This window comes from Enhydra lutris, unplaced genomic scaffold (genome assembly GCF_002288905.1).
Source record: "Enhydra lutris kenyoni isolate GAN:26980312 unplaced genomic scaffold, ASM228890v2 scaffoldscaffold3, whole genome shotgun sequence".
In the NCBI taxonomy this organism is placed as follows: Eukaryota; Metazoa; Chordata; class Mammalia; order Carnivora; family Mustelidae; genus Enhydra; species Enhydra lutris.
The window spans coordinates 78,078,808-78,100,957 of record NW_019154087.1 but is presented as its reverse complement, the minus strand read 5'-3'; the positions used below and the strand labels follow the sequence as shown (position 1 = coordinate 78,100,957).

Here is a 22,150-nt window from a genome sequence, read left to right as displayed (position 1 = left end):
AAAATATTTAGTTATGTTCAGTATAGTTTCCTTCAGTATAGGAAGAAAACTAGGAATTACATGTCCGAGGCAGTAGAAAACCTCTTTCCTTCCTTCTCCTAAATATTCCCCTCTGGCCCAGGCAGCTGACAGAACATCACTGGTCCACCCTTGAAATACTAGCAAGGGAGCGTGGGAAAGGCAGCAGTGTTCAACTCCTTATTGGGTTTCCTCATGTATCTTGTCACAATTAATTTGTTAATTCAGAACTTGGAGTTCTAAACTTGGAAATTTGGGAGTTTCTAAATTCTTTATGGAGTTAGAGGAATTAGAACTTTTTTCTAAAATAATATCATTCTCACTCAAACCTCTGGTATGCTTTCTCAACAGCATGAGAAAAGGGCATGGTTACGGTTACACCTGACCATTGAAGGTGACCCTGATTCTGACTGTGGGGAAACCACTGGGTGTTTGAAGGCTCTGCATCACTGTCAACAGCAGCACAAAGACTGAGAACAGACGCCCCATAAATTTAGTCGCCAACCTTGCACTCTTCCACTTCTTAGGACCTCTGGTCTCTAAGGGGAGGTTAGAGGCATAGACCCAGGATAAGTACTTTCCCACCCAAGGCTGGTCCTGAGAAAACAGCGAACGGCCTATTAAAATAGGAGGCATTCAGGGGCGCCTGGGTGGCTCAGTGGGTTAAAGCCTCTGCTTTCGGCTCAGGTCATGATTCCAGGGTCCTGGGATCGAGCCCCGCATCGGGCTCTCTGCTCAGCAGGGAACCTGCTTCCCTCTCTCTCTCTCTGCCTGCCTCTCTGCCTACTTGTGATCTCTGTCTTTCAAATAAATAAATAAAATCTTAAAAAAAAAAATAAAAAATAAAATAGGAGGCATTCATTCGGTTCCAAAATGGCGACAAAGAAGCAAACCAGTGAAGAATGGAGTTTAGTCTAGTCAGGCAAACACCTATGACAAAGCCACTTCAAACTCTTCAAGATCAAATATGAGCTAAGTAGGTGGCAATTGCTCTACCAGCGTTAAGTAAACTTCCATTTTTCATTCACTGGCTTCAGAGTTCTTCTTAAGTAAGATGGAATAGAAGCCTATCAAATAGCTCACTGATGTTTTCCACTGTGTCAGAAAATGGGCCAGCCGTTCCACCACTGGAATGGGAAGGCTGTTAACCCATTGTCCATTTTTACCAATCCAAGAAGTAAAGAGCTTAGGCCCAATCTTTATAGGCGGTTGGACGGTGCGGGGCTTGATCAATACACCTGTGTGGCTGGCTACCTTACAGCAAAACAAAGGACAATGCCAGTTAACAAAATAGCTGTGAAAATTAACATTAAATCCTGGAGGAGATGGGAGTTTCAGAATCACAGACACTGTCCCTGGCAAGAAAGATACCTATTACAAAAGAGTGATGGTTGTTAAAAGAGCAAGAAGCCACTGCAGATACATTTAAAGCATTCTACAGTCAATTTTCAGATAAGGGACATTGCCTGGAGTTAAGCACTAGAAGATAACTGGAATTTGTGATTCTCCTTTAGCATTTGAGATTCACAGCCTGAGGAAAAGAGCAGTGTAAAATACAAACGCCCTCTGAATTTTGTACCAAAGCCCTACAATTAAATTCCCATTACCAGCAGCAAACTCGGTATAAAAGGACATTTGAAGAAGGATATTGGTCCAGGCAATTGTGGAGTTTGGTGGGTTAGAAATTGGGTCTTCTGGAAATCTTGTAGCTTCCTTTTGCAACCATCTGCAAAATCCTTGCCAGAAGCAGGAAAAATCTATATGCTAATCATATATCCAATTGGGCTGAAACTGAAGGAAGTCAAGAGGAGAGCACAAATCTGACTCAGAGGGCAAAGGAACTGCCATACGAAAAGAAATGATTAAAGGGTTCTAAAATGCCCAGCTCTGCTGAGTAGCCACCCAGAGAAGACGTGACTGTCATTGGAAAGTGTCCACAGAGTGTAAACAACAGTCAGAGTCATTACTGAGTTGAAGAGAAGGAATAAATTGAGGCGAAATTAAGGACAGAGAAGTTTTTACTTAATGTCTGTAATGAAAAAAGCTGCCAGATAGTTAAACGTCTCCCTGGGGGTAACCATGAGCCATCTTCTCAGGAAGCTTTCAAAGGCCAGGCTTCACCAAGAACCAAATGAGCATTTTTCCAGTCCTTTGGATTGGAAAAACCCTTCATAAAAGAGTAGAATTCTATTTTTTGGAGAAAATAATTGTCACAAAATCTGTGATGGGACAACATAGGAAGCTAATTTGTTGTGGGTGTTTTGGTTTATTTTTTTGTTTGTTTTTAAAGTACGCTTCACACCCAGCATGGAGTCCAATATAGGGCTTGAACTCCCAAACCCGAAAGAGATCAAGATTCTTTTTTTTTTTTTTTTTTTTTTTTTTTTTAAGATTTCACTTATTTATTTGACAGAGAGAGAGTATGCACAAACAGGGGAAGTGGCAGGCAGAGGGAGAGGGAGAAGCAGTGTCCTCCCCTGAGGAGGGAGTCAGATGTGGGGCTCTATCCAAGGACCCTGGGTTCATGCCCTGAGCTGAAGGCAGACACTTAACTGACTGAGTCACCCAGGCACGCCCACAGGAAGCTAGTTTTAAAGGAAGTGAGGTAAGAGCAGAATGCTTAGAAAAGAGGCAGGTCATTGACCATCAGAGAAGTAGTAGGAAGCACCACTTAACCAGACTCTTCAGAAAGACAATGATAGACCTATACTAGTAACAAGTGTCTGCTTATATGTTGAAGCAATGGCATAGGCATCTTCTTTAGTTCATCAGTGCGACTGGATTTCTCCAACTGTTGGCGGCAACCTACGACTTCAATTCTTGTGTCCTCAAGCTAATAAGGTCTAAAAACTCTAGTAAGCTAATCTTGATAACATTTTCTATTTTTAACTAACAGAGTGGTGGCTCAGAATGCAAGCTTGCCATCAAGTAGATCTGAGTTCAAATTTCAGCTCCAATATTTCCCTATGTGACCACTGGCCAATTAATATAACTTCTCAGTGACCCAAATTCATAGCCGAAGATGGAATAATAATACATACATCTAGAAGCCAGGGCTCTTGGTTGCAAGAATTACATGGGAAAACTTAAGAAGAAAAGAAACCTATGAGAAGGTTATTGTGAGAGTTCAGAGAATCGTCAGTAGAACAAGATGGAGGAAATGGATGGAAAATAAGAGAGGTGGGTTGTTCCAAGCTATGGGCAAGGTTATGCCACGGAAATTGTCTTGTTAGGGTGTCACTGCTTGAATGGTTCACCACTACTGTTGGACCGTACATGACCAAACTCTGCTCTCACTGGATACTGAATGCCACTTGCATCCTCTCTGTGCTTAGCCATTGTGAGGTGAATTGTAAAAGATCTCCACAACTTGTTTCTCTCACTTAAGAGGGCAGTTCCCTACTGGGAGTATTTGATTGGCCAAACCTAGGTCACATGCTCATTTCATAGCTGTCAAGGGGGGCAGAATGGGAGTATCTGATCCTTTTCATCTTCTTTAGTTGAAGACAGGGCTTTGCCTCCCATGGAGATTCACGTGGTGAAGGATTTCCTCCAAATTAGAAGGCAGATTTGAATGCTGGGAAGCCAGGGAAAGGACAAACATCTATTCCAGTTCACCTCTTTGGTTTTCCAGCTTTGCCTAGATTATTCTTTCTCTAATTAAGTTTCCCTCAAATGTTCCTACCTAACAAAATGCAATTACCCTTATAGAGCCTAAATCACAAACCCTCTCCCAAAAGGAAGACAAGGCACTCCTTCTCAAAACAACTTAAATCCAGGCTATCTCAATGATGTTAACATCTCTTGTTCTATCATAATTGCACCTCAGTATCCAGAAACCAACGACAAATTGTAACATGAATACCTCTACCCTTACAGTGTTGGAAAGGGAGAGCAGAGGAAAAAGAAACATGCAAGGATCTGTCTAACTCAAATCTATCATGTTCTGATTTTAGAGGGGGAGAGGTCAGACAGCAAGAGATGTTACATATACATTCACAGCAAAGAAGGAAATTCAAGTAGAAAGGAAATCCACAGTCATTATATCTACATGGTCATTGGGCCATGGCTAAAATTTTATTCCTCTTCCATAGCCTAGTTGCTCTTCAGGGGTTTGTTGTTGTTGTTGTTGTTTCCTGGTAAGCTCATTCAAATCTTTATATCAGAGGGATCTAGGTTTGGGGGTCCTGTCTACATGGAATTTCAGTAGCTCTCCATTTATTGTAAACTCTGGCTATAATAGAAGGAGGAATTACCCCAGAACATCACCTCAATGTCACAGTAACAGGTCACCTTCACCATGATACTCAGGATCAACTATGAGCATCAATACCAAAGCTTTCTATTACAATGGCACAAGGAGATCAACATGGTCAGGTAGCAGTCTCAATTTCCAGTTTGATGGGACCATTGTTTTGTTTCCTGAAAAACTCATTTATCCCTTGAGTACTTAAGGCTCTAACCAATGGGACTCAGGGTCACATGAACAGAAGCAAAAATTTTGAATTGGTGATTAAGCATTATTATATTCCTTGGTTTGAAGGTTCATGTACTCTAGCCAGGAAAAGTGTCGTGAATTGATCCAAGAGCATATAGTTGAAAGCTTGCACTGAGTACATTGCAAGATGTATGTGCCCACCGGCACCATGAGTAAATCTTCAACAGGTTTTTCCATAAAGCCAACTGCTTCTAGATGGTAGAGTACATGTAAAGATCAATAAATAACTGAGTGTGAACCCATTGCCTTTGTTCATTCACTGTAAAGTGAGTCCTTGGTCAGAGCAAAGTTGTGCAGGATACTGTGTCTAAGGTCTTCAGTAAACCTAGTCATCAGCCAAACTATGATCCATTGATCATGACATGTGTAAAAACCTTACATTAGGCCATTTTCCTTTCCAGACTTAAAAGATAACAAATAGGGGCTTCTCCAAGTTCCACCCTATGGAAGGACTGACTTTTATTACTCCTCCAGACCAGGCTGGATAGAATGGAATTGCACAATCTGCCATCTACTTCTGACTCATGCCAGCCAGAGGTTCGGATCACGAAGTTAAGCTCAAGATGCTTTGTCCTCATTAAAGCAGTCATAGGGAACCCTCATGAGGCCAAACGTGTTTGCTCAGTTGTAGAATGGGTTTTAGAAGCTTGTGAGGATAAAACAGGATAAGTATTTGAAGCAGTTAGTCCAGAATCTGACAGAATAAAAATCCTAAAATCCAAGTCATTATTGTTGCCAAAGCATATTTTTAGGCAGAAACCAATATGTGTGGGCAAGCAGACCAATCAATGACAGGTTTTTCCTAAGTCTACATAATTAAATGAGAATATTCAGTAAATACACTAATGGGTACAAACTTAGCATCCTATTAGTATTAAAGTCATGCATTTTAAACCCAGTTAATGCACACACACACACACACACACACACACACACATACACATACACACACACGTCTCTATGAATTATTACCTGGGAAAAGTAATACAGATCTATGATATCAAATAAGATGAGAAAATTTTAAGCATTTCTGTATACAAATTTTTTTTTTTTTTAACATAGATATTTTCTGTAGAAAAAGTCACCAGTCTACTCCAGGAGGGAACCAGGGTTCAATTTCTCCTCACCAATCACTACCCTTTCTTCAATCTTATACAGTTAGCAGATCCAAACTATGGCACCGAGAAGGAAAGCCTGCGACAGAGGTCATAGAGCAACATCTTGAAGAGTCAGATTGGAAGCTTCATCCGTAAAGTCTCCCCCCTCAGATTATGTCATCATGCCAAGTATATCTCTAGATCTTCACTACCAGATCATTCGTTCTCAAGCACTAATATAATTACCATGGAAAAAATGAGCACAAGAGACATCTGGAGAAACTCAGAAACCCGAAGGTGAGAGACTGCTTGTTACACTTCCTCCCACATGTTATATTCTAGACCGAAGTTTTGGAGTGTCTCTTATAGCAAGAGTGTTATTTCATCACAATTTCCCCCTTCGACGATCGAGTTTTAAAATAACTGAATATTTAATTAATTCTCCGGAGGAATCTAAAATATGCAGAATTGATTAAAGAGTAAAAATTTTGCAGTTGTTCTATAACTGTAACCTCATTGAATGCAAACGAAATGCTCCAAAATGCAAACAGCTTACACAATCTAAAGGATATTGGAAAGTAGAGTTGAATGTTAATTTCATCTAGAGGACCAGAGACGAAGACTTCCAGACAGCCTCCATCCTTTCTTCACAACTCAGCTGTCCCTGAAGTTAAAGGAGAGGGGATTAAACATAATCTGTGATTCTGTGAAAATATGTCATTATGCATTTGAAAATGGTAGTTCCCACTAAAATTAAAAAGCTATGCGGTGGATATTTTTTAATGGGTACTTGCTTAATTTTATATGATAATTGAAAATTCTACAGCAGAAAAAGAAAAATGGTATCCTTGTTCCTACCTAGCTACAACGGAGCAATCTGACAAAAAATTCAGGAGACCGATGCCTTGGCGAAATGGTGGGCAGCCTGAGGCTGGTTACTTACCAAACCAGAATGACGAGAATCAAGGCTTATCACCACGTGACAAAATAGCCTCTATTCAGGTACTGATTCTGCTTGTCACAAGAGTTATAAAACAACCTCGACTTTGAGATTCCCTGAAAATGATGGGAATGATAATAGGAGAGGAGAGTGGGAAGAAGGGTGTATTAAGTGGTGAAATGAAGGGAATAGTTGTAACTTCACACACTTTAACCAAAACAGGAGTAGGAGGAGAGAATCAAGGATTACATCCAGGTTCACAGCAGCAACAAATAGATCATAGGTGAGGTTACACCGGGACTGCAACACCCAGGTGGTTAAGCAAGTGTTTAAACAACCATCATAATTTAAATATAATCTATCCACTTAAATAACAAACAAAATATCCTCCTAAAAATCAACATTTTCATAGTGATGTTGAATATGCTTATTCGAATTTGAAATACTGGACTCCTTGTTCTAAAAATAAAATGACAGATCATAGTCTGTCATTGTACAGTGAACACCCCAAATTTATTCATAGTCAAAACTTGTTCATCCCAAACTGTGTCAACACCCAGAAAGGTTTGGTTTTCTTATTTCCAATTTTTCAGAAGAAACATAAAACTAATTTGGCCCCACAGTCACTTGCATCCTCCTGGTTGATGGGACTGGTTGGCGCCCAGTGGGGGCAGGAGTCAGTAGACTCTACACAGAAAGTGAAATTCCAGCAGCCAAACTGGTCACTGAGGAAACTCATTACCCAGCATAGATGAAAGCAGCCGAAGCAAAAGAAAAAGAGAATCTCCAGAAGAGGGAATCCAAGTTGTTGGCACAAAAAGAACAAAATTAGGTATGTCAGTTTAGGGGCTGAAAGAGGTTTTTTAAAAGGGAAAGGGGGAAAAGGGTGGGTCGGGGGTGGGACACCTTGGTGACTCCGTCAGTTAAGTGTCTGCCTTTGGTTCAGGTCATGATTTCAGGGTCCTGGGATCAAGCCTCACATCAGGCTCCCTGCTCAGTGGAGAGCCTGCTTCTCCCTCTTCCTGCCCCTCCTTCCTGCTCCTGCTCACTCTCTCCTTCTCTCTCTGAAATAAATAAATAAAATCTTTAAAAATAAAATAAAAGGGAAAGGAGCAGGAAAAAAGGGCAAGAAAAGGGGGGGAGGGTCAAGTTAAAAAGAGGCCAAGGGGGGTTCTCCGCGGGGGGGGGGGGGGGGGGGGGGGGACAGTGCCGGGTGCAAGATAAATGGGGTAGACGTGCAAAGCCGGCTGGGAGATTGTAAAAGCTTGTTACATAAATCGGCTGCTGGAGAGCACTGAGTGGTATTAGTGGGAGAGTTAATGTACTGCAAAAATACCTAGTCATTTTGTTTACTCCCCAAATAACACTTAGGAATTCAAGGTCAGGTTTAAATTTGTACTTTTCTTCCCTGAAACAGATGGAAGGGCAAGGATCTCCAGCATCAGTCTGGAATGCAGCTTGTTCAGAAGTCCTGCTGTCATGCTTACGGCAGCCTGCTTTTTTCAGGGGAGGCCAGCTGAGCAGGCATTTGTCATGCAAAGAGCAGAGACATAACAAGGTCCACAGAAGGAAGATTAAGAGCACAAAATCAGGCCATGTGGCAGTAACTGTGACCTTCTGGGAAGCAGTAGTGGCACCTGGGAGAAGGTGAGTCATTGTGAATACAGGAGACGTATGTCACAAGGAGAGAGGAAGGGGAAAAAAACAGTGAACAGCAGGTTTTGCAAACAGTGACCACAGGCACCAAACCCAGGCCATATTGCAGATGGATCTAGGAAGTACCGCATGTAACACACACACATTCTCATACACAAAGAGCTCAGCACTCCTAATAGATACCACAGAAAGGAACGTAAGCAGGAAGAGCACCTTTGAATAATTACGTTTTATATCAACAAAGAAACTGTCTCTATTTTTGTTTAAGTAGGCTCCGTGCCCAATGTGGAACCCAACATGACCCTGAGATCAAGACCTGAGCTGATATTGAGAGTCAGACCTCCAACAGACTGAGCCACCCAGGTGCCCCAGAAATTGTTTCTATTTTAATGGTATTTTCTCTCTTTGAAAAATTTCTCCAAGATTTGAATTAAAAAATGTTGAAATATAAATTAGAATAGGATTTTCAGGTTATGATTCTACATTTCCAAGACTACTAACTGGACAGATAAATAATGAAAAAAAGACTTTTTCCACTCTTACATTCTTTCACTCCTCCATTCATTCATTTAACCGATATTTATCAAACACCCAGCACAAGCCAGCACTGTGCAGACCTCTGGAAGTACAACGATGATCCGCGTGGATGTGGTTCCTGGTCCCCAAGTTAACATCCCAAAAGGGAAGTCAGATACCAATAAAAAAATCTCACCGTATCATAAGTACAAATGGAAAGGCTGTTATGCAGTAAGACCGCTGCAAACTGTGGGAGCACATGATCAAAGACCTGCTCTCATCTGTAGACTCAGGAGAGAGTTGCTCGAAGAAATGACATTTTACCTAAGTTCCAAAGGAAGAGAAGTTTTTTTAAGACCTGCCAGTTGAGGCACGATTTTTGTTTTGTTTTGTTTTTAATATCATGTGATGTAAGTATCAAGGCCTTGAGAGAAAGACAAGCCAAAAAGGTTTTACTGTTGCTTGCTGATTTCTCTGAAGAAAATGGTATTACCCTCAGTGCTTCTAGTTATCTATCTAAACGTGGGCTTTTTCCAACGTCTTTAAGATTCTGGATGTCACTGCAAATGCCTGAACTTCTGCAGGACTGGTGGGCCACTGTACAGAGGGAGGAATGGGAAAGGCATTTGGATTCTTTTTATTACTTGCTCCAAGAATTGAAATTGCCAGGTTTTGGTGAAAATCAATCTTTATTCTCTTACCTCATCCAGGATGCCAAGGAACAAATATCTCTCATTTTTCTAATAATATAAAAAGACAAGCAAGTATAATCTCTAAATAAAACAAAACAAAAACATAACAATGTCTCTGAATAAGACATTCTTATGAAACAAAAGAATGTCTCTGAACAAGACATTCTGCGGGTACTACATTTTCTCTTCTGGAGAAGGAAATCACAGATCTTGGTATAATTTGCTTAAGAACAATAGACAATAGACACTTTTGGTTCCATCTATTTTCTGTAAGAAGAAAACATTTTTCACAGCAGAGAATGAAGGCCTTCAGATTTATAAAAGTGTTATGCTGAGATTTTCCACAAAAATGAGTTGTTGGTAAAGGACGCTAGAATAAGGAATGTGGATGAATATCTAAGGAATAAGAAATATACCTGCAAAGGCCCTGGGGTAGATGATCATGGTGCATATGAGGAGATGAAGAAAAGTCATTGTGGCTGGAGCAGAGGAACTAATAAGGCAAGTGAAAGAGATGAGGTTGAAGAGGTGCCAGATGCTATAGGGCTTTAAAGAATAAGCTAACGATTCTGATCTTTTTTCTTAAAGCAATAGAGATCCATAAAAGGGTATTTAGCAGGAAAGTAATAACAACAGATGCATGTTTTTAAAAGACCACTTGGAGAAGAGATTTGAGAGGAGCAAAAGTAGATGATGGGAACGGTTGAGGGGGCTATGGTAACAGCTTAAAAGGGAGATGATGATAGCTAGACTTAGGATGGTGGTGGTGGGAGAAAACAGATGAAATTAATAGGATCTAGGGGTGCCTGGGTGACTCAGTCTGTTAAGCGTCTGCCTTCAGCTCAGGTCATGATCCCAGTGTCCAGGATTCCCTGCTCAGTGGGGAGTGTGCTTCTCCCTTTCCCTCTGCCTCTCCCCGACACCTGCTTGTGCTCTCTCTCTCCTTCTCAAATAAATAAAATCTTAAAAAAAAAAGAAATTAATTGGACTTAATCATAGATTGGATTATAGAAGATAAAGGAGATGGAGTTGTCAAGGATGAGTTCTTCATTTTGAGCTTCTTTCTGTAAATATGTGGATAGTGATGGTATTCACCAAGAAGGGAAACCCTAGTACAAATAAGCTTTGTGGGGTAACGGTGGAAGAATCAATGTGTTTAGCTTAGAAATGTTGAGTCTGAAGTGCTTTGGGGATATCAGGTGTTTATATTATTGGAAAGTTGCATATTTATACCACAGCTGAGAGATATGGGATAAAGATTTGAACTGGAATATTGATGGTGGAGATGTAAGAATGGATGAGATTGCCTAGGGAGAGAATGTAGAATGATGCATTGAGGAGGGAAGATGGGCAGGCAAAGAAGACAAAGAAAATAGAGAGATAGGAAAATCAGAGAAGTGGTTTCACAGAGGCCGAGGTTTCACAGAGGACTAAAAAATGCATGCTAGGTTAGTGACATGAAGGTTACTTCTGGTGGTAAAAAGAGTCATCTCTACAAATGAGAAAAAACTACTTCAGAGTATGTTGATTAAGGAGTAGAGGGGTGGATAAATAGAGTAAGTGTAGACAACAAATCTTCCAAGAAGTTGGATGTCAATGGAAGATGAATATGGAAGAAAGAAGTAAAATTGGGAAGGTCCCTAAAAAATATAAATGGGGAGATTTGAACATACCTCAGTGCTGAACAGAGGGTGCCACTGAAAGAAGGAAAAGTTGATGGTACAAAAGGGAGAATGGATTATGGAAGACATAACTTTTTTAAATCAGTGGAAGATGAGATCCTGACCACCTGTGTAAGGACTAAACTTAGAATAGAAGAAAGGGAGAAGAAAGTTGAGAACATTGCCTCTGATGGTTTGTATTTTCTTTTCCAAGAGCAAGGTAATGCCCAGAGCAAGAGAAAAGAGATGGGATTGATGAATTGAAAATTTGAGAAAAGTAGTGGTCATGACATGGTCATTTCAGGGAATGGGTAAACAAGCTAATCAGAGTAGCATTGATAGATTTTCCAATAATGTTTGAAAGACCACTGAAGTTGTCTTGTCATGAATTTGTGGTGGTAAATAACTGCCCTCTTATGAGATTTTTCTCCCAACTGTTCTTCAACAAGAACTTAGAAACACAAGCATTGATATGATAGCTCATCAAATCTTAGTTATATATGGAAGAAAATAAGGATAAAATAGACTTATGAGTAGAGCAAAGCCAGAGCTGTTAATAGAGTCGATGCGCACATGAGTTTGAAGGATGATGTTAGCATAAGTAATTGAACAAGAACTCTGGCTTTAATCAGAGAGTGGATGTCAGATTTGTAAGTTAGAATTTTAAGTGTTGGGTGTTTTAAGCTCCAGGATGTGACTCATGGATTGGTGAGTAGAGGAGAAGTAGAGGTGAAGTAGAGGAGTAGAAGAGTAGAGAAAAAGTCAAGAGAATGGGGGCCAAAGTGTGGAGTGGATCATGTATTCATATATCAGAGCAGGGATTGGGGTGAGGTGATCACTATTAGACCATATAAAATTCATTAATAAATGAGTAAAAATAATGGAGAGGTCATAACAGTGAAAAGAAAGAATGGCTAGTAGGGCTAAAAAGCATGTGCCTCCATGAAGCATCATATTCAACAAAACCATGGAAGTGACACCGAAACAGCAAGGAGGACACCAACCCGATCTCTAATCCCCGAGGCACATGAGGTATGGAAATGAGCAACCTCCTGTTCTTCCCAAAATGGCCTATGCCCAAGGCAACTCCAGAGTCTTAGCTTCTACTTCTCTGGGCCATCTTCCCTTACTCTCCTAAATCTATCATTTCTGTCTGTCAAAAGCCTCTGAAACAATGCAATCATTTCTTTAAAAATATATACACTATTTGCTGCTTGAAAGATTCTTTTTTTGTTTGTTTGTTTACCTAATTCAACTCTAAGATAGTCAATGCTGCTAGGTGACTAGATCTAGCAAGATCATCTTAGAAGAAAATTGGGATAACATTCCATTTTTTTGAAAGTCTAGATTGGACTTTAACTTTTCAAGTAAGACCTTCAAGGAAAACTCATCAGAGACTCATATTCACAATCTATTCAGCTGGTATATTTGGGTTTGATGCTCAATATGTCTGTAATAGCATACTTTCACACTTCCACGTCTCCACAGTTACAAGGTCTTAATCATAATGAGTCATAATGAACTCGTCTTTGGTAAGTGGGATTAACATTCCCACATGAACTTGAGATGCTAAATTATTAATAGCCTCCTAAGCCTCCTAAGGCCTTTGGTTTTTTTACTGCGATGCCTCCAAGGCTTTCACAAAAGTTTAAGATCATTAAAATAAAATGTAGGCTCAAAATATAAAAGTTTTTAACCCTATTCTTCCCTGCATGGTTTCAATTTTCTTCAAGATATGAGAAAAACTAACAATAAAAGGCCACCATGAGTTTCTCTTGAGGTAAATATTAATGCAGTGAAATTAACAACACTTTAAAAATATTATTGCAGCATACTGGGGGGAAAAAAAAACCAAACCTCCAAACATTCTGTTTTCACTGTGTGGGATTTATGGCTCATCAGTAAGGTTATAACCTCTTTGACAGTCTGTGTTGGCATTGAACCAATGCTACGCAATGACAAATGAAAAATTGAAGCTGTGAGATATGCCCCGAAAGACATGTGGTTTTACTGGGTTTTGCCAAAGTTTCATGAGAAACTTTGATCACATAGAATATGTCTACATGCTGAAGTATTTATCATTAAAAAGTCAAAGAGGTAGAGCACCAGGGTAGCTCAGTAGGTTAAGCATCTGACTCTTGGTTTCATCTCAAGTCATGATCTCAGGGTCCTGAGATCGAGCCCTGTAGAGACTCCACGCTCAGTGGGGAGTCTGCTTGAGGATTCTTTCCCTCTACCCTTCTTCCAACTTGCATGTGTGCACATATGCATATGCATTTTCTCTCAAAATAAATATATAAATCTTAAAAAAAAAAGGCATAGGGTAAAGGAAATGAAGGAAATGGAGGGACTCTGGCATAGCTATGTTACCTTCCTTACCTTTAAGAGTAAGAATGGAAAAAAAGGTCCCCCCCCAAAAAAGGCCCTAAGAAGGGATTTCCAGAAGATATATAGATTGCTACAATTTTTAAATGGACTTCAGGTTGTGAAAGGGTGAAAAGTTACATATAGGTAAGGACGAACAAGCACTATATTTACCAAAGAAATGTAATAAAAAACATGTTCATTTCAAAGGAAATAGCTTTGCTACAGCTGGACAGAAATGACATGACGAGGACATTCAGAGAAGTTGTAGCAAAAAAACAAAACAAAACAAAGAAATTAAGAATCCTAGATCTGCGGTGGATGGAACTCCTCCAGAGGAGAAAGCAATGCCGAAGGGTATAAATTACAGGACGGAAACAAGAATGGGTGATAATCATTTTATGAAAAGGTGGAACCTGAGGAGTCAAAGTGGGAAAGAAAAGGGGGAGTTCCTAGAAAACCTAGGAGTGTGACATACAATGTCATACAATCATGGAAAAAGCAAAACTTCGAGAAGGAAGGCTTAAAACAAACAACACATATGTGCAGATAGGTGGTGAGACAACTACAAAGCTCAAGATACATTTCTAAAACTACTTTTTAAAAATAACAATGTCAGGGCACCTGTTGGCTCACTTGGTTAAGCATCTGGCTTCCGCTTAGGTCATGATCCCAGGGTCCTGGGATCAAGCCCCACATCAGGCTCTCTGCTCAGTGGGGAATCTGTTTCTCCCTCTGCCCTTCACCCCACTTGTGCTCTCTTTCTGTCTCTCTCTCTCTCAAATAAATAAATAAATCCTTTTAAAAAAATGATAACACCGACTATGAAAAGAAGTATGGGGTGACTGGCATCAGGGCTCATTTCCCCGACTGTATTAGTTTGCTAGGACTCTCATAATAAAGTACCACAAACTGAGTGGCTTGAACAACAGAAATGTGTTGTCTCACTGTGTGGAGGCTGGAAGTCAGTGATCCAGGTGTGGATAAAATTGGTTCCTTCAGAGGGCTGTGAGGGAAGAATCTGTTCCCAGCCTCCCTTTGGCTAATAAATGGACATCTACTCTCTTGATATTTTCACCTGAAATTCTTTCTGTGTGTCCATCTGTGCCCCCCACTTTCCCCCTTTTAGAAGGACACCAGTCATATTGTATTAAGGAACCACCTACTCCATGATGACCTCATCCTGACTCAACCAGTTTCATCTGCATCGATCCTATTTCCAAATAAGGAAACATTCTGAAGTATTGGGGGTTAGGACTTCAACATGGAAATTTTAGCACACAATTCAATCCATAACAGTGGTCAACAGTTTTGCCAGCATGATGCCAAGCGGCAATGAGATTTCCATGTGACCTACATGTCACCTAGGGTCCCCTGCTCTTTGAAAGTTAAGTATAATCACATTGGAACCCCACTCAGGCCCAGCAGATATGTATTAGTGATTCCCCTGGGGGCTTATATTGTCAAAGCCAGCTCTGGTGCCTTCTCCATCCTGCAGCAATGACCCAGAAACATGATACACCCCTTACCTCTTTGATGTTCACTAATATAAAATAAATAAGAACCCCGCTCATCAAGTATCTATGAAGGTAATGACTGTTACTAAAGATCTGAAGGTCATTGGAGGGGAGAAAGCTGGAACATATGGGAAGCACACTGAGCAACATATTAACCTTCCTGCTATTAAGAGTCCTTTAGATCAGCTTCCCATCAGACTCCCTTGCCAAGGTTACTGCCTCCTGCTGCCTGGCATGTCTTCAAGCTGTCAGGTCATCCCAGTGTTTCCTGCAGTCCTCCACGAGCTAGAGTTCTCTGAAGAAGAAGAGAGAGGCAGAGAGGCCCTGATCCCCACTTGGTCACATCTGTCACATTGGTCCCAGAGCAGGGCCACCTGCACCCCGGTATTTCAGTGGCCCCCTTGTGATTAAAGCTCTCTCAGCTTCCCTTTGGAGCCCCTCTCTCTGTAAGACTCATTCATGGTGAGATCCTGTACCAAATTAAAGACGTACTCCCTCCATTCCTCATCTCCCCTCCATTCCTTGTCTCCTTCTCCCCAGAGCACAGGGCAAAATGCCTTCACCTCGTTTCATGCAGATGAAGTTCTTCCAGTCCCACCTATGAGTTCAGGCTTGTCTGGGTCCCTGAATAGACTCAAGTAGGGACTTTTATTTCATTTATTTATTAAACTTCCTAAAATGGGAGTTTCAGTAATGAAAAACCAAAATATTCCTGTCAGAAGGAAATTGAAATTTTAAGAGAAATGATCTAAGGGAGTGAGAATCTGTCCTTTCAATCTGTCAAAAACCAGGGGAACCTATTAAAATATGATATATAGAAAACTCTCAACAGAAAGCACAAAGGCAAAGATTCTAAAGAGCCAAGTAAATATTCCCAACTGCTAGGATATTCAGCACATACAAGTTTGAAAATGCAAAGGTGAAATACTGGAGCAAAATATCAAGGCAACATCCAAGAGACAATTCTGTCAACAGAGTCAAGCCTGATAAGAGAAGAAAAGGAATCAAGCAAGATTAAAGACATTACCTACCTAAGAGGAGAATAAAGGGGGATAGTATGCTTAGGAACTAGAAACAGATTGAAGTTTAGCAAAAAAGAAAAGAAAGAAAAAAAAAGATCTTTAAAAGGAGCACTGCATGGAATTGTTTCCAGAACAAGGTACAGAAAAGACTGATTCCAATGGAGCTGTGATGGATCCAATGGCGCCCTTCCCAGATCCCCTGCTACTAGTGAAGCTACCTCAGCTCCTGGGAGCACTGCGGGCCCTTCAGCTGGGAGCACTGTGGGCCCTTTGGCTGGCAACTCCTTCAAGGATTGCCTCAGCTGGGGAATGAGCCTCACTCACATCCCTTCCCATGACAGCATGTATCCCATGGTGGTTCAGTGCGGTGGTAGAATGGGCTCAGCCACTCTGACACAACTCAGAATAGCTCTGAAGGACCATTCTAGTTCCAGAGTTCTGAGGCAGAGGCTGCCATTTGGTCTGCATCCCAAGTCTGCCTCTGCTTCCGCCATATTCCTTCCTCCTTTCCCTTTCTTTTTTTTTTTTTATCTCCTTTCCCTTTCTTATGTGCTGATACTAAAAAGCATTCCTTGATTAATAGTATGCCCACTAAATCCCATCTCAGAGTCAGCTTCACGAGGAATCCAACTGGTGATGGAAGGTGATTCACTTATATGAATAGGCATATATGAATATAAATTCATTTGCTTATTCAAACAAATATATATGAGAATTTTAAAAATTATTGGTGTTCTTAGTCCATTATGGTGCTATAATAAAACACCATGAACTGGGAAGCTATAGATAACAGAAATTTATTTTTCATAGTTCTAGAGCCTAGAAAGTCCTAAACCAAGTCACCACAGCTTTGGGGTCTGGTGAGATTCAGCCTCTTCATCAATAATGTCTTCTCCATGTAACCTTACACAGAGGAAGAGGCATGGGACATCTGTCAGGCCTCTTTATATGCGCTCTACTCCATTCCAAAGATCTCCACCCTTATGATTAAATTACCTCACAAAGACACGACCTCAAAGTACCACTGCATTTGCAACCAGGTTTTCAACACATGAGATCTGAGGGAACACAAACATTTAATGTACGCCAAATGGTGGGAGCAAGATGCTAAGCAGGGGAGGAATTCCTGTGTTCACAACTTCATTGCTTGATTCTTTAAAACGTTAAGGATTATCTGAAAACTTTTGGCTTTTAATGTCATACGCAAGAAAAGTCAATAGTTTAAACAAGCAGGTATATTCTAAATCAGGTGTTAAAGGGAGAGAAGAAAAGAATTATTACTTGAGGCCAGTAACACTGTTGATAAATTTCTTAAGTGGGTCTTATTGTAAAGCCTGGTGTGTATGGTAGAAAGATGATAAACAAGCCACCGTGTTGTGCCGTAAAGAGATGAAGCAGAGCAGCTAGTGAATGAAGAGAAATAAAGAAGCAAGATAGGGAAGGGTCTAACTTACGTTGTAGGAGGATATATTAAACCCATAAACTGTAAGCAACCATGTTCTATCATGAGGAGCAAAGATGAGAGATGAAGGGAAAGTCTTGGTGAAATTTAGGTTCTTAGTTTTAGTTTATTGTTTAGCCCTACAAAGAGCTGTATTCTTCCTCTATCTCCTGAGGGAAATCTTGGGTTTTATAGAAGAGTTTTGGTTTGAAGACACTCTTAAAGAATAGGTGGGTAATCAATAATTAGAAAACAGAAGCAATCTCTGGGGCCAACTTCCTTATCCATGGTTGATTTTTACCATTAAAAAGGTGTGTTGTATCAATGGCAAGTTCATCTTTTTTTAAAGATTATTTATTTATTTATTTGACAGACAGAGATCACAAGTAGGCAGAGAGGCAGGCAGAGAGAAAGGAGGAAGCAGGCTCCCTGCCGCACAGAAAGCCCGATTCGGGGCTCTATCCCAGGACCCTGGAATCATGACCTGAGCCAAAGGCAGAGGCTTTAACCCATGAGCTACCCAGGCGTCCAGGCAAGTTCATTTTGAACATTAAAAGCATCCTGTATTTCTATATTAATTAACATTAAAAGAAATCAATGACATAATGAAAGAAGATTTCACAACTGCGTGTTAATAACCTAATTAACATAAAATACTGTATCTCCATATGCGGAGGTATGTACCCACTTACCATTGGATCATGAAATTTTAAAGGCTACTTTATATATTTGTATACCGGTGAACTGTCTGTGACATCATATAACCCATTTCATGTTTAATATTGAGGAAATAATGAAATCAAAGAAGAAGGCACAAAGAATCAGTTTCAGGTAGACTTTCCTATATAACAGAAAATGAAAGCCTATAGGTATGAGAAGAGAAGAATTTATCAAAAGTGGTAAAACATAAAAGGATAGACGTTATATAAACTATAACTTTATTAAAAAGGAAAAAACATTTGAGAAATAGAAACTGTTGGGAGACAATTTTCCATAGATTTCTTGCATTTGGCCTAAGTCTTCTGAATACAGGACAACTTAAGAAACAAACAGCCTCGAAACTAGAGACTCTGGAATCCTCTAGAGAAATTTAGAGATTTATCTCAGCACAGACATCCCAGGATAGTAAAGATAAAGTCCTCTTTCTTTCCACCCGGAGACGTTTGTGTACATTCTGAGACAATGAGTCATCTCTCTCCAGAGGAAAAAAAGAGAAGGTGTCCCAGCAATACCATTTAGCTCAGAGTCTCCCAGTCTTGGGACTCCTTTCCAGTGATGTAGTCTCACTGAATGCCTGGGTAACCTCGGGCCCTCATCACATCATCATGTGGGGATTAGGGTGTGAAAACCAATGCCCATAATGCTGCTCTGACTCTTGTTCTTGCTGTGAGTAACAAATGGTCTATTTCTCTGACCCAAGGTTCTTGTATTCTTCTATCAATGGATACCTAAAGCTGGGGCAGGCTAACTCATGATCTTTCAAGAAGAGTAAAATCTTAGACCCTTCACAGTTTTAGACTTATCAGAAACGAAATGTAAATTGTGTTGTTTCACCTGGTGTTGGGAAAAGACACGCATATATTTGAACATGCTGACCCTAAGAAAATCAAAGGTAAGTCCTTAAAGTGCAAAATCCTACAGAGATATAAGGAGATGGATTCAATAACTCATAATTTTAAACTCAGCTATGATGGATATTGGTAGCACAACACCCTTCAGATGTGATACATCACTGACTGAATTCATTTTCCATAGATAGCTGTCAAATTTGATGTTTACACACATAAATACAAATTGCATTTGTATATGTCTATATTCATGTATTCATATATTTCTTCAGCTTTCCTGTCATCTTTCACCAGATGTGGTTTATTTTATTTTGTCCTCACCCTTCCTGCCCAGTGCTTGCCTACTGACTCTTTGCTGGGTTGTGATTGTTGCCTTAACATTTTTGTCACTTTCCCTAGCTCTGAATTTTGAGATGCTCCATATGCTTTATTTTTCCATGAGGTCTAGCTGATGTTTATCAGCTTTGTCCCATTTCTCAGAAGGACAAATAACAGCCAACTGCCACCACTGGCTGATAGAAGAAAGAGCTGCTTGCCCTATCATCCAGTGATCCCCTTTTAACTCTTCCGGAATGACCTTACTCCGGAGACTATCTGGACCTTCAAGTATTGCAAGAGATAGAGGCATTTGTTGGGAACTTGAATTAAATGTCAAGATATAGCTCTCCCGACAGGGCTCTTAAAATGTTCCAGACATTCTGGCAATGAAAACAGTTGTAATTCTTTTTACTGTCTTCATATTTGTCCAAGCTGCCCCCTCTCAATTGCTCATTTTTTCAAGATGGAGTTTTATTGTTCGTTATCAGAGCAAACAGTTTTGATTGCTCCATTCAAAAGGTCCACATCAAAATATGCTATAAAGATGTTTCCTGGAAAATTGACTATTGTTACTTAAATGCACATTTGTCAGACAGCCCTAAAGAACTCCTAGTAAGTGTCTACATTTACATAAGATTAATTTACATCTCTACTCTTGCACTTTCAATGTCTTTCGTTTTTCTCTTTCAGTGTTAGTTTCTTAACCTCTCTTCTCTTCACTGCATTCTGTAAGGCCTCAGCACTCTCCCCTTGTGCGTGAAATACTTGGTGGAGACTTCAGCAGATACTATTGCATTGTTTCTAGGACTACGGTTGCTTGCTCTTGTCTAATTGGGATAGCTTCCCTTACCGAGTCTCATCCTACTCACACGAGATATGCTAAGATAAAATGCCTCCCTTGTTCTGCTATTTAGTTTAACCCTCTGCAACATAAGAGAGTAGAAAAAGGGAGAGGGAGTTAAGTCCCTGAAAGCAGAGAAGAAATTTGACTTGGACATGGAAGTGATTGGAAGAGATAATATCCATATCAGGATAATTCAGGAAACTTTGTTTGAAATGTCTATTCAAGTGAGGCTGAGACAGGTTTTTCTGTGGCGGTCCTTGAGTTGCTCGGTCACTAATTCTCCCTTCTCTGATATGCCACAGAGAGGAGAGAAGTGGAGGAAAACGGGTATGCTGGGGTCTGCATTTGGCAAAGTCCTGGAAATCTGAACTGCAATGTCAGGGCCTCGGAGTTAAAGAGGACCTTCAAGTTCGTCTGGACTTGGCTTAGGGACCAGCAGGAGACTGGAAATAAAGAGGCTCAATGACGAAATTCCAAGAACTTTTGCGAAGCCTGCATTAGGATAAGATCAGGTTGGGTCTTGAGGTGGGAAGGATGTGACAAACAATACAGGCGTGGGGATGTGGGGATAACCAGAATGGCTATGGAGCATGGAGGCTGGGGAGCAGGCATCTTTATCCAGCCTTTGATGCTATTGCTATTCTTCTAACTTGTTTTTCCCCATTTCTAGTTTTTCTTCTTATATTTGTTCCTTCAGTTAACAATCACAGAGCACGTAGGATGCAGGGGGCATTGTACCAGGCAGCATGCAAAGTAGATAAGACTGTGTTCTTCCCTTAGTAATTACCCTATTACAGATTATAGTCTAGGCCTACATTTCCCAAACTATGTGTAAAGAATCGTTACTGTTCCCATAAGCTATAAATAAATATTTTCTGACGTTTTGGTTCTGTAGTCAAAGGAATTTGGAAAATGCCTATAAGATTCCACTGTTGGATAATGACAATGTATATTAACCCAGGAAATGTACTGACATATCCTGTAATACAGAAATGTTTTCACTCATTGTTTTATCAATTTATGTGACCACAGAACTTGTTTCTTGTAAAAATTTGTAATATCCTAAATGAGGGATAGTCTAAGAACATACTTATAATAGGGGATTTAAAGTATTTGTTTAATAAGGCCAACATCTGGGCTCACTCAGGGACACTTTCTAGTCGTGAAGCTATTGGTTTTTAAGGCTGCAGCAGACCTTGGAGAGAGGGACAGGATTAGGACAAGTTAAAATGTCACCAGGCTTGCTGGATTGTTTTTTTGTTTGTTTATTTTTTCTTTTTTTGAGATTTTGCCTTAAAAAAAAAAGATTTTATTTATTTATTTGAGCGAGAGCATGTGCAAGAGAGAGAGCACAAGCAGGGTAAGGGGCAGCAGGAGAAGCAGGCTGTCTGCTGAGCAGAAAGCCCAACACAGGGCTCAATCCCAGAACCCCAAGACCCCAAGACCCCAGGATCATGATCTGAGCCAAAGCCAGAGAGTTAACCAACAGAGCCACCCAGATGCACTGCCATGTTTCTTGAATAAACATTCCTTAGGTTGCTACAAGCCTTTACTTAATTTTCGGAGTTCTGAAAAGGGTGATTTTGACAGTTTCACTGCTTTTATGAACAAGTAGGTTTTTGGAGGTCCTTACTCCAGCAATCCCTCCATGCATTTTTTTTTCACTGTATCTTTATTTTTTTTTCTTTTTTCTTTCTTTTTTTTTTTTTTTTAAAGATTTTATTTATTTATTTGACAGAGAGAGATCACAAGTAGATGGAGAGGTAGGCAGAGATAGAGAGAGGGGGAAGCAGGCTCCCCGCTGAGCAGAGAGCCCGATGCGGGACTTGATCCCAGGACCCTGAGATCATGACCTGAGCCGAAGGCAGCAGCTTAACCCACTGAGCCACCCAGGCATCCCATCACTGTATCTTTATTACTGTTGTTCTCTATACTATGAATGTACTTGTCCCTTGTTTATGCTGCTTGGAAAATTATCTTTCAGATGTCAAATATCTC

General features: G+C 40.3%; 1 pseudogene; it reads left to right on the top strand.

The window, feature by feature from the left end:
• Positions 1-1,125: 1,125 nt before the first annotated feature.
• LOC111153165 overlaps positions 1,126-22,150 on the top strand; it is a 58,156-nt pseudogene continuing 37,131 nt past the window's right edge.